Here is an 11,773-nt window from a genome sequence, read left to right as displayed (position 1 = left end):
TCGTCTTTCATTCTCTACCTGCCTCTTTGAAAAATGGCAGCTGTATTGGAACAGAAGAACTGGCTTGAAAGTTCCCAATGGTATTTTGAAAGTGTTCAAGCATTAAAGCAGAGTCATTAATATACACTAACATCAGTAACCAAAGATAAAAATAGTCTTTAGGAGCTTCATATAATCCTTGCAAATTTTACTAGGCCTCAGAACTGAAGATTAATAGGTTAAGCACAATATTTAGCATAAAACAATACAGTATATGATCATTATTGATAGAATAAAGTAATACTAGGAAAATAGTTCAGCAAATATTAATATCTCTGCAGATAGCTTAGCCTTATGAACAGAAAGCTAAATGACCAAGAAATATCAGCTGTGAGAGAAAAATGAGCTGGAGTATTTTCATGAGCAAAAAGAGAGCTAGTTTGTTGATGAACAGGATATAATTTTTATTAATTTTAAATTGAGATAAGGTAATATATTTGATTACTTAGACTGCGATCATTTCATATGAGTGATTAAAATAGTAAAGGAAAAATCTAGCGCTATGCATTAAACCTGCGTTCACCCAGAGGTTCCCATATGATACTCAAAATGCAGCTTGAAACGCAATCTCTGAGTGCTGATAAATTAGGTAAGGTTTTTCTGCCTTAATGGTTTAATTCCCAATAACTGTTCCCTAAGAAATATTTGTGTAGGAATTTGTATTCCTGGACGTAATTTTTAGATCCATGGCTTAGAGGTAAGGAGGAGGGTGTAATGGAGCATGTGACAGCAGCCCTTATCTGAGGCACGCTTGTAGGATTGAGCACAACTTTCTTGTCGCTTTCTAGCATGTTCTCAGCAATGCCTCTGAGAAGATACACTTAAATCTCTCAGCTGTTTCTGAGAAGGGATGCCATTTGGCCTGCTGAGGTGGAAGACCTCTAACACAGCTCTGAAGAGGTCTATTTGTACTGTTTGAGTGATCAGGATAGAAGCACCTGGGACACAGCACATCTTCTCACCCCCCAGATCTCCCAGCAAAAAATAACATGCTTGTGAAACTGAAGTTTATCTCTTTAATTAGGCGAGTCCACTGAGATAGATTTGGTTTTAACTCATTTTATAAGCTCGCCTTTTCTGTTTTTTTTAATTTTTCTTTTAAATGATCAGTTCACTTTTGAATAAAACGAGATTTTAAAAAGTCAGGTTCCATTCAAAATTGCCATACCCATAATATGTGATTCTCTCAGTTCTCAACTTGTTACTTCCTTTGCTCACTGCAGTCTGGGGTCCTCACTAGATACCATGTGGATATTGCTGGTGGAAGATTTTCTTCCTCTGATTTCTCTTTCCTTTGTAAATTAGTCCCTGCAACTCCCTGCTTTGTTGATTTGCTGTCCTTTAAAATCTTGGCTAAAAGAATCTATTTTTTCCTTTACCCTGTTCAGTCTCTTTGCTATTATGCTGTAACTTCCTCTAGTAGATAAGCTTTTTGTAAAGCACATCATTCCTGTTGCTATCAATTTTTCTTATGAATTGTTATTATTATAAATTACAATTATTTATATTTTAAATATTAATTATTAATTATATATAATGTATATTACATGATTAGGCAAAAGTTTAGACAAGTTTGTGGTGGATTGACCTTGGCTGGATGCCACGTGCCCACCAAGCCGCTCTATCACTCCTCTCGTTAGCTGGATGGGGGAGACACAATATGATGAAGGGCTCGTAGGCTGAGATAAGGACAGGGAGAGATCACACACCAGTTACTGTCATGGGCAAAGCAAACTCAGCTTGGGGAAATTAATTTATTGCTAGTCAAAAGTCAGAGTAGGGTAATGAGAAATAAGAACATATCCTAAAACACCTTCCACCCACCCATTCCTTCTTTCTGGGCTCAACTTCACTCCTGATTTCTCTACCTCTTCTTTGCTCCGAGTGGTGGAGGGGGATGGGGAATGGGGGTTGGGGTCAGTTTATCACCTGTTGTCTCTGCTGCTCCCTCCTCTTCACACTCTTCCCCTGCTCCAGCGTGGGGTCCCTTCAACAGGAGACAGTCCTCCATGAACGTTTCCAATCTGGGTCCTTCCCACAGGCTGCAGTTCTTCACAAATTCTTCCACGTGGGTCCCTTCCACGGGGTGCTGTCCTTCAGGAACTGACTACTCCAGCGTGGGTCCCCCATGGGGTCACAAGTCCTGCCAGCAAACCTGCTGCAGTGTGGGCTCCTCTCTCTGTGGGTCCACAGGTCCTGCCCGGAGCCAGCTCCAGTGTGGGCTTCCCATGGGGTCACAGCCTCCTTCAGGCATCCACCTGCTCCATCATGGAGTCCTCCACGGGCTGCAGGTGGATATCTGCTCCACCATTAACCTCCATGGGCTGCAGGGGGACAGCCTGCCTCGCCATGGCCTTCACCATGGGCTGCAGGGGAATCTCTGCTCTGGTGCCTGGAGCGCCTCCTCTGCTCCTTCTCCACTGACCTTGGTGTCTGCAGGGCTGTTTCACATATTCTCAGTCCTTTCTCTGGCTGCAGTTGTACAGATTTTTTTTTCTGCCACTTCTTAAATCTGTTATCCCAGAGGTGCTGCCACTGTTGTTGATGGTCTCGGCTGTGGCCAGCGGTGGGTCCATCTTGGAACCAGCTGGCATTGGCTCTGTTGGACAAGGGGAAAACTTGTGGCATCTTCTTACAGAGGCCAGCCCTGTAACCCCCCTGCTTCCAAAACCTTGCCACACAAACTCAATACAATGTTTTATTTTATAAAATTTGAAAATAAAACAATTACATGGTACTTGTAGGCAAAAGTCTTTCAATTGCATTAAGCAGTTTTCTTAAACTGAAAATGTCATGCAATGTTTTGGAAGGTAGACATGTAAAACCTCAAAGGATAATATGCTATAATTACTACTTTTAAAAGGGCTACTAGCAGAAGTCCATAAAAGTGAAGTAATTGTACTTTGTTTCCTAATTCTTCATACTGGATGAATTGCCATTGCAACAGCTTTTCATTTAAATTCAAAGTAGACAAAACGGGCAACTCCTTTGCAAGTGTAACCCTGCCCGCTACTGGGCTAAATCTCAGAGATTTTATTGAATATTCCCATTTCTGATACAGATCAGAAAAGATAAATTGCAAGTAACACTGCAGATAAAAAACCATGCCTTGTTTCTCATTAAGTAATAATGTCATCTTCTAGCACTTGGTATATGCACTAACATTAGGCTAACTAGGAACATGAACTGATTATCTAACTTACTGTGTTACATCTAAAATTCAGGCAAACACTTCTCAATTGTCTTACTAAGGCACTGCACAGATGTGGGCTTACTGGGTACCTATTGCATCATAGCTTCCAGTCCCCAGTAAGCACTGCCTACAGCAGAAATCACTAATTACAGTAGCAATTTCAAAGACAATCCCCTTCTCTAGTTCAGAGTTATGCTTCTCCCAGATGTGGACCACAGCAGCGGACAAGAATACACCCCCAAACAAGCACCCAAATGTTGTCAGCAGAGGTCTTCTCCAGTGTCTATGTTGCAAAATGCATAGAATAGCAAGGGATGCTAACTTCCTGCTCATGATCCTCTTTCTCCTCCAGCTCCCAGTATAGTAGCCCTCAGTAAGGTGTGCCAGCCTCTACAAACTTACTGGTAACTAGACCAGTTCCTTGCCAGCACCTAGGGAATAGAGCCTCACCTGGTATCACAGTGCTCAGCCAAGCAGACCAGGAAAGATGGAAACCCATGTAGAGAATTTTTAAATTTAGCCTTTCAGAGGCTTACAATTTTTGTTTGGTTCTGAAAGTTTTTGTGTTGTTATTTTGCTTTTAGTTTGGTTTTGGTTTGGTTTTGGGTTTTTTTTGGTAGGGGGAATGAACTGTCCTACTCAGAGGGGACTTCATTTTTTGCCATACTGTGCATGGGACAGAGGTGCTGGGAGCAGAACACTGGCATTAGAGAGACATCCAGGCAAACAGGCGTGAAGGCCCATAAGACAGGTAGGAAACCAGGGATGTCTCCAAATGTTGTATGGTATACACACAGTTGGAGCCTCTAAAAGCCCTTAGTTTTGAGGCAACAGGGTTTGACATGGCTTGCTGATCAGGGGTTACTTTTCAGTGTTGAAGACTTAGCAGAGTAGAGAAGACTGAGTTTTCCTGGTCAGGATTTGGAGGGAAAGAGACACTTGCCTTCTGCAGCAGACAAAAATAACAACAGCGTATTAGATGGAGCAGAGAACAAGAAACTAACAAGAATAAAGCATCTGCAACATTATTTTACCCAATAGTTGTAATTCTAGCAACTACCCCAAGGGTTAAGCTTCAGACAAGCTGCTGTAGCTGTTGTAACATAAATGTTACAAATATAAGGGAGTCAGTTCCTTCATAAATGTCCACAGATGAAGTATAGGCATAACAGAGTTGTAACTTCTAGGTGTTACAGGTTGCCAAATCCAGCAGCCTGAGAGGGGCGAGGTTGCCGCAGTTCCGTGCCCCCACGTCTGACCAGCAGCAAGGCTGAGCTTGTGTTCCCAGTAGGCACATATGCAAACACCCATCTACGACACATACATACATACATACATACATGGCTGGCCACGCAGATCAGCACAGACAGACACACTGAGCACACACACAAACACAACACCAGCAGCCTCATCCTGTCCCCCTCTCTGGCTGATCAGGGTGAAGATATGTTAGTGGGAAATGTGTCAGTACAAATGTACAAGGTGGGTCCCCCCAGCAGCTGGGCTCAGGCACCCAGTCTGCCCAGTAGCTGCCGCAGGATCCCAGTCTCCCCAGTCACTGGCACCTGGATGTACAAGCCCCTGAGTCTGCAGCCCCACCGCAGTTGCTGGTACAGACACCGCCCTGGCTCACAGCCACGCATACACACAGAGGTAGCGTATGGATCCACCATTAACAGTGCTTAGACATGGAGGGCATCCAGCAAGTGGCCCTGAATCCTCACTTTCCACAGCTGACAGCACCTGGGCATACCAAACTCTGAGACCTGCACCTCTGCCCCAGCTGCTGGTAAATTTACTCTATTCTCTGCTCAGATTTTCTCTAAACACCTTCAATTTCAAAACAAAACAAAACCCAAACAAAAAAAAACACCAAAACAAAACCCCAACAAACTATTCAGTGTTTTATTCATGTAACATTTTGCACAGAGTGAATTTATGGACTATCTCATGAACTGATGAAAAGAGGAGTCACTGGGTACCAGATACTTGAAAATCATTCATTGTGCTTAGTCATCTTCAATGCTCCTTCTGTTTCACGTCTAACAAGATCTGACTTTTATAACATATTTTATGCCCTTAATTAATTTCCTTTTAGCAAAATATATTTCCCTTAGCGATCTGAAATGGTGACATAAATACAAAATCTACAACCATTTGCGCAAACAGAATTATTGTCTAACGTTCACACAAGGAATTTAACTTCTCTATCTACTTCCTAGAAGTGAAGTACTCATATGTAGAATTAACTATGATGCAGACTGGCCCATATACATGCAGGCTGAGCAGAGGGGCCTTCCAGGCGTCAGTACAAAGGAAAGCAAGTGAGACTGTGGCCAGCTGGGAAAGCAAGTTTCTGTAAGTCACTCTCATGACTTCGTATTAGTATGTCATTACTATTTTCATTAGTATGACAGTATTAGTTCCTATCTGGAAAATAACTACAGAGAAAAGATTGGTTACTGAAGCAAAGTTTTCCTTTGTTGGTTTTTACTTCATTGTGGGTTTTTTTAGATAATATCAAGACTCTTAAACATAGAATTGTTTGCGTTTGTGCTGGTGAATTTTAGGCAAAGCACTGTTCACAGGAGAAGCAGAAAAGGAGATGCTGGTACTGACCAGAAGCAGTGTTTAGTCCTACATTTATTAGTGATTTGTGACTTAAATATGTTCTAAAGTACATGGGTGTAGCATGAGATGTAGGGGGGAAATACAAAATACAAAGCACCGCTCTATTGTCTATAGAGATTGTTTTCCATGAGACCATATATTTCAGCCTAGGGAAGTATGCCTCCAGGGGCATTTTGAAGGGCAGCCTTTGAATGAGATTCCATTTTAAGTAGATCAGTTTTCTTAAAGGTTCTCCAGCAAGCATTTGGGATGGATATTAGTGAAGTCTCCAGGTAATTTTGGTCTGTGGGAACAAGGTCTCTTACGTCTGTTAACTTCTGTATAGATTCTTCCAGAGAAACATATTTCCCTTTTCTACTTTCTGCTCCAACAGCAAGCCCAGCTGTTTGGCAACAAGGCTGGGCACTCAGCCAGAGCTCTACTTGACCTAGAAAAGGTCTTATCTTTCCTATTGTATATTGTAAATATTTTGGTTTTGCACATCTGATTTGAAACCTTCCTGGGTGATTGATGAGATCTGCCCTGAGACATCACAGACCATTTCTTCTTCCTTGTGGGTAACTGGAGATGAAATTTCTGTGAGACCGAAGCATTTTGTCCATAATTCTTGCTGGGTTCAATGTGGCCCAAATGAGAGAGTTCAAAATGAATGAGTGTGTGAATCACGCCCAGCAAAGAATTACGCCATGCAGAACAAATGTCAAGAAATTGTTTTTAGCAGCTGTGCAGAAAGCTGAGGCAGAGCTGTCTATCCCATAAATTGCACAATCAAGATCAAACCCCTTCCACCCTGTCTCCTAGCCCCATGCCAGAGCCATTGCTAGTAATGACAGATTGTTTCCAGGCCAGCCCCGGGCAATAGGATCCTTACAGCCAGGCTAAGTAGCGCATTATGCACGGTAACCTGTGGTCAACAAGAAACTTACTAAGCTCAGGTCAGGGGAAGGATTTTCCCTATCACAAGAATGCAGAAAGTAAAAAACAGCAGGAAGAAACACAGAGCAAAAGGTGAAAGAGGCAGTCTCCACATTCTCAGGACAGCAGTTGTAGACAGACCCTCATAGTTTTTGCTCTCCACTCCTAACAGATACAGTCCAAGGGAAGACTCTGAAGTGGCCTGCACTTCACAGCCAAGAGTGAGCCATAGATTTATGCAATGGCACTCTTGAAGCATCCCACTGGGTAGTATGGGGTATAGACTGGTACTACATATTGTTCTCATAGGTAAGCTAAGGAAGAGAGCAAGAGGGGCAGAGGGACCGGTTAATCTATACAAACAAGGAGCTAGAGGAAGATGACTGTATCATGGCTGGAATTGGCTAAGTCCCTGACACAGCACCCCATGAGAACACTACTGTCAGAAAGGACCGCCTCTGGACAGCATGACCTAGACCATCAACAAAGGAAGAGATCAACAGAAGCATTTAAAAAACATGGCAAGAAAGTGGTCAAAACAGCACTTTTCAACCGGTAAGTGATATGAGTGTGCAGTTGGAAAGAGCAGTAGCATGGCTTTACACTCAGAATCACTTCTGTGGAGTTGTCTGTATGGCCAGTCTGATTGAATTCCTCCTAACTCATGGTAGATAAACTGAGCAAATAAGAGGCAGAGACTGCAGAAGAGTTGTTTGTTCTATGCATTTTGTTCTAGTTTTCTCCCACCATGCAAGACTCTTTGGCAGCATGGATCTTAACTCTATGCACTGGTAGCCACATGGCTTAGCTGGGATCTGAGAATTTTGCACAATCCAAAAAAGCTTGAGGTTTACGTTGTGTTGACATCTGTCACGTCACCTTCTGAATACATGCTCAAGAGATTATTTCCATCCAACAAAAATAGGTCTCATGAACCATGTCTGTTACCACCTCATGAGGAACCACCTGAGATAAACTTCATAGGTATCACCAGGCAACTCTGAATGAGAAACAGCTACAGCCTGATGATGAAAAGAGGCTCTCCAGGTTCCACTAGGCAGTCCTAGAGCCACAAGCACATCTGTCTTGTGTCCAAATCAACTTGATTCCAATGAGAAGGAGGTTCATCCATCCTTGCCAGCACACAAAAATAAAAAAACAACCGACCAAGTTTTGTGTTTCTGTGAGCAGAACAAGTGCTCCATCTACCTGCTCCATGGCATCAGTCAATACCACACCATTAGCTCTGCCAGAGGCTCTGCAAGAAAACAGTATCCTATTGCGAGCTTCATCTGGCAGCAACTATGACAAACAAACAAACAGCTTCTAGTTAGAACTACAGTACTGGAGGCCAGACTGCTCAAAGGCAGGCTCCTGGCTGCAGGGCAGTCAGACCTCTCACTCAGCTGGGAAGCACAAGAATCACCAGTGAACTGTTTGGACACCAGGACTCAGCAGAGAGGACTACCAGCCTGTGAGGCATCCTTGTGGCCTCACTGAAGGAATCTGGAGCTGTTTCTAGCCTTCTGGATGCTTTCAGCCAAGAGTGTTTTGAGGCATGGGAAAAAAAATGAAGCTGCCCCTTCATGAAGTTACATGGTTCTTCTTCTTGGCACATGGCAGCAGGAATGGCAGCCCCTCCTTGCTCCGGCCCATGACCTGCCTGAAGGGGCAACAGCAGTTCTAGCTCAACCTAAGCATAGTCACCACAGGCAACAAGAAATCCTGATGTATTTCAGCCCTGACATTTCACTCCTCCTTCTTCATGCTTTTTCTTCTCTCACCATAGTAAATGAATGTTGTTTCTTCAATATTACCTACATGTCCATAGAGTGTTCATCAGGCCAGGAGCTCAGAGACATAGACTTACCGTGGAGCTGATGCTTGCTGAGATTAGATGGTGGTATCGTGAACAGACTCCTTATTTCCGGAATAGACTGCCATTGCAGATAACTATTATGTTCACTGCTGATACCCACAGATACAGGCACTGCCATCACAAGGGTGCTTTGGGATATTCAGGTGTGTCCTGTTCATCTGCAGTCTTCAGGATCCCAAAGGCATGTCTGTTCCACTGCATGCACGTAAGGTCCCAAGATGAAACGGCACTGACAAAGTGAAAAAGTCCTGGAGAAGTCCCAGCTGATCTCTGTCCACAATCTGTCCATGCACTGGAAAGAACTGATGGTGAGGCTCTTTATCATGGCTCAAGGGAGGCAGAGGAAGTTGTAAAGTGCCATATGGTTCCAGTATTGAGCTCAGGAGGATTTGGTGCAAGAAAATTGGAGTGCTGATAGAAAGTCTGGCGGAGAGGTGTTTGAATACTCTTTTGCTGGTCTCTGGTTTTGACTTTAGCTCCTTCAAAGAGCAAATGGCAAATGCCTGTGCTGACGGATGAGTCAGTGCTCTGCCAGTTTTCTTCCTGCACCCACATCCATCCACTCCACCTCCTTTGTTCTCCTTATTCCAAATCCAGGTCTTTCTCTGCATCAGATTAAATGTTCAGGCATGCCCTTTTAATGACTCACGCTTTTCCCATCCTTGTTCCTATCCTCATTCTACAGGACCTGTTAAACTGTATTATTCTTTCCTATCAGTTCCTATCTAATTTATCCTACAGCTGCTGCACATTATTGTTACCTAAAAACCCTGCAAAAAAATCTTGCACTGCTTTGATCTTCTGTACTTCGCTCACTTATCTATGGGCCCATGTGAATACTTTTATACTTTCATATTGGCATCAAGCTGTTTCTCTTCTGGAAATCTCCTTCCTGAGATGTCCAAGTGATTTAGCTGTGGCCCAAGAACAGCTAAAAATAATCGCTTTGAAGGTGGAGTTGCAGAACATAGACAGACTTAGGGGCAGGGAGGTGCATTGTAACAGAGTGCAGTTTCTATTTAAAGAGTGAATGCGTATAGGTATATGCATGTGCTGACTATAGATGAGGACCAGTGGGCAGGATGAACCAATGAAAAATACATAGGCAGCTGACCGCGCAAGATAAATTAGTTTCTAGGAATCTGTAAAAGATCAAATATGGCTTTGATCTAGCTTGGGGGCTAATAAAAGTGGGCTACATCTTTCACCATGATAGTCTTGGCTGACACCCGACGTAGCTTTAGTTCTTTCCACAGTCATTCTGCTCTCCATAAATAATTCTTTGAGGTTTATTATAGCACCGTCTGGCACCCTATGTGATACCTTGTTAACAGGGCAGATGAGGGCTCCAGGACACATCTTCTCTAAGCAAATTTTGCATCATCTCTCTCACAGTTTGTCCCATATGTCTTAGCACTTTTTTATCCTGTTTATTTTTAATAGTATATTGCTTTCCTCAGCAAAAAGCTTACATTCAACAGATATGAAGGAAAGCATTTTTATTGTAATATTTTTCCTAGAAGAATGCATTTACAGATTCTTTTCCTTGCAGAAGGTGTAGCCAGATCTACTTCCCCCCTCCATTTTAGAGCATGTGCAACCATGCTGTGAATTGGGATCCCTTCCACTTGCCTCGATGCACACAGCAGGTTCTGTATGCCCTCAGCTGTCCTCTACAAAATAGCCTGGAGAATGACAACTTAAAGATGATCCTGGGACCTCCTAGGCTGCAAACATGACTAAGGGAGGAATCTTGATCTGTTCCAGGAATTTGCTCCCACGAATTTTCACAAAAGTCTCCTTAATGCATTCCCTCAACCTGTCATTCAAAGGCAAGTGATCCTTCCTATAAAAGCAAATTTTTGCACAGTTCTGCGTTAACCAGGACAGGAAGACAGAGCACGCAATTTCATACAATTCTTCAGATCCCACTCAGAAAAATACTTTCAAGAGCTTTATAGATATTTAACATAAACTTCACTTGTTTACGGTCTCTCTCACAGATTATTTTCTCCACCTAAAATGATTCTTAAAATCCTCTCTGTTCTTGTTCACAATTTAATTTCCATGTCTAAATAAGCCTTTGAAGAAAGAAAGCCTGTAAGATTTAATTCTCTTCAATTAGGTGTTAGTGCTGGCAGCATATTCTCTCTTAAGAAATCTCACAAGTCTTAAAGGTAGAAATTCCTAATCTCTGAGTTAAAAAAGAAGCCTTCCAAAATCTGTATCCTTCCAAACTTTCTCTGGATAAGGAAGAGAAACAAAATAGGGTACAAGAACAATTTAAAAAATTGCACAGACCATCCTTGAAACAGAACAATTAAATAATTACTTGTTTTATGTTATGGAAAACTTTTATAAAATGCTCTGTTAACTATTTAATTGCTGTGTAATAAGCCAAGATAAATATTCATAATAAAGCAGCATTTTGAAAGTAATCCCCATCAGAGCCCCAAATATTTCAATGGACATAGAACGTGGGAATATCGAGGTGACACGTTTATCTTGATCCTGTTGTAGTACTGAACATCTATGCAACGTACACAGTGACGAAACGCCCCCAAGACAAGAGTTCCCGCTGGAAGCACTGACACTTACCCAGCAGTGTGAGGCAAGAATCACACCTGGCTGTCCATGCAGCCTCTCCCACGCAAGCTGCCACCCTGACTGCAAGCTTAATCGAATGGCTTGTGAACTGCCTCCCACGCTTTTCCATTTACCACCCAGCTATTCTACACAGGCAGCTAGAAAAGGATTTTCATGTGTATGAACATGCCTGGCTGGAAGCTGCAGCTGTTCAGCTGTTGATTTATCATCTGTTCAGCTTCTCTGACACAGGGCTGGCAACCCTTGTAAGAGTGGGGGAAGACAGAGTGGGAAGAGGAGACAGCTCATGGTTGACAGCTGTTTCAGCCTCTGCACTTTCATTGGTTCTGAGCATGCCTCAGCACCCTAAATTTGGCTGACGCTTAGGGTTCATCAGAAGAGGACATAGAGCCACAAAGAGAGGAAGGACTGAACATAGTGGAAGATTTAAGGAGGAAAAGGTAACATGATTTTAGCCTGTTCAGGGTTACTCATGGCAGGCCTTCTTCAATGGGACACAGAAGCCATTC

At 42.8% G+C, this 11,773-nt stretch overlaps 1 long non-coding RNA gene across 1 annotated transcript; it reads right to left on the bottom strand.

Annotated features, from left to right (window-relative positions):
• Positions 1-1,779: 1,779 nt before the first annotated feature.
• LOC142053145 (uncharacterized) lies at positions 1,780-11,391 on the bottom strand. The gene is made up of 2 exons (XR_012659097.1): positions 11,256-11,391; positions 1,780-2,638 (listed from the first exon to the last, which is right to left on the bottom strand). It is a non-coding gene; the product is annotated as an uncharacterized LOC142053145 (long non-coding RNA).
• Between the last annotated feature and the right edge of the window lie 382 nt (positions 11,392-11,773).

Source organism: Phalacrocorax aristotelis, chromosome 2 (assembly GCF_949628215.1).
Source record: "Phalacrocorax aristotelis chromosome 2, bGulAri2.1, whole genome shotgun sequence".
NCBI classification, from domain to species: Eukaryota; Metazoa; Chordata; class Aves; order Suliformes; family Phalacrocoracidae; genus Phalacrocorax; species Phalacrocorax aristotelis.
The sequence above is the reverse complement of the archived record's forward strand: the minus strand, read 5'-3'. Positions and strand labels throughout refer to the sequence as shown.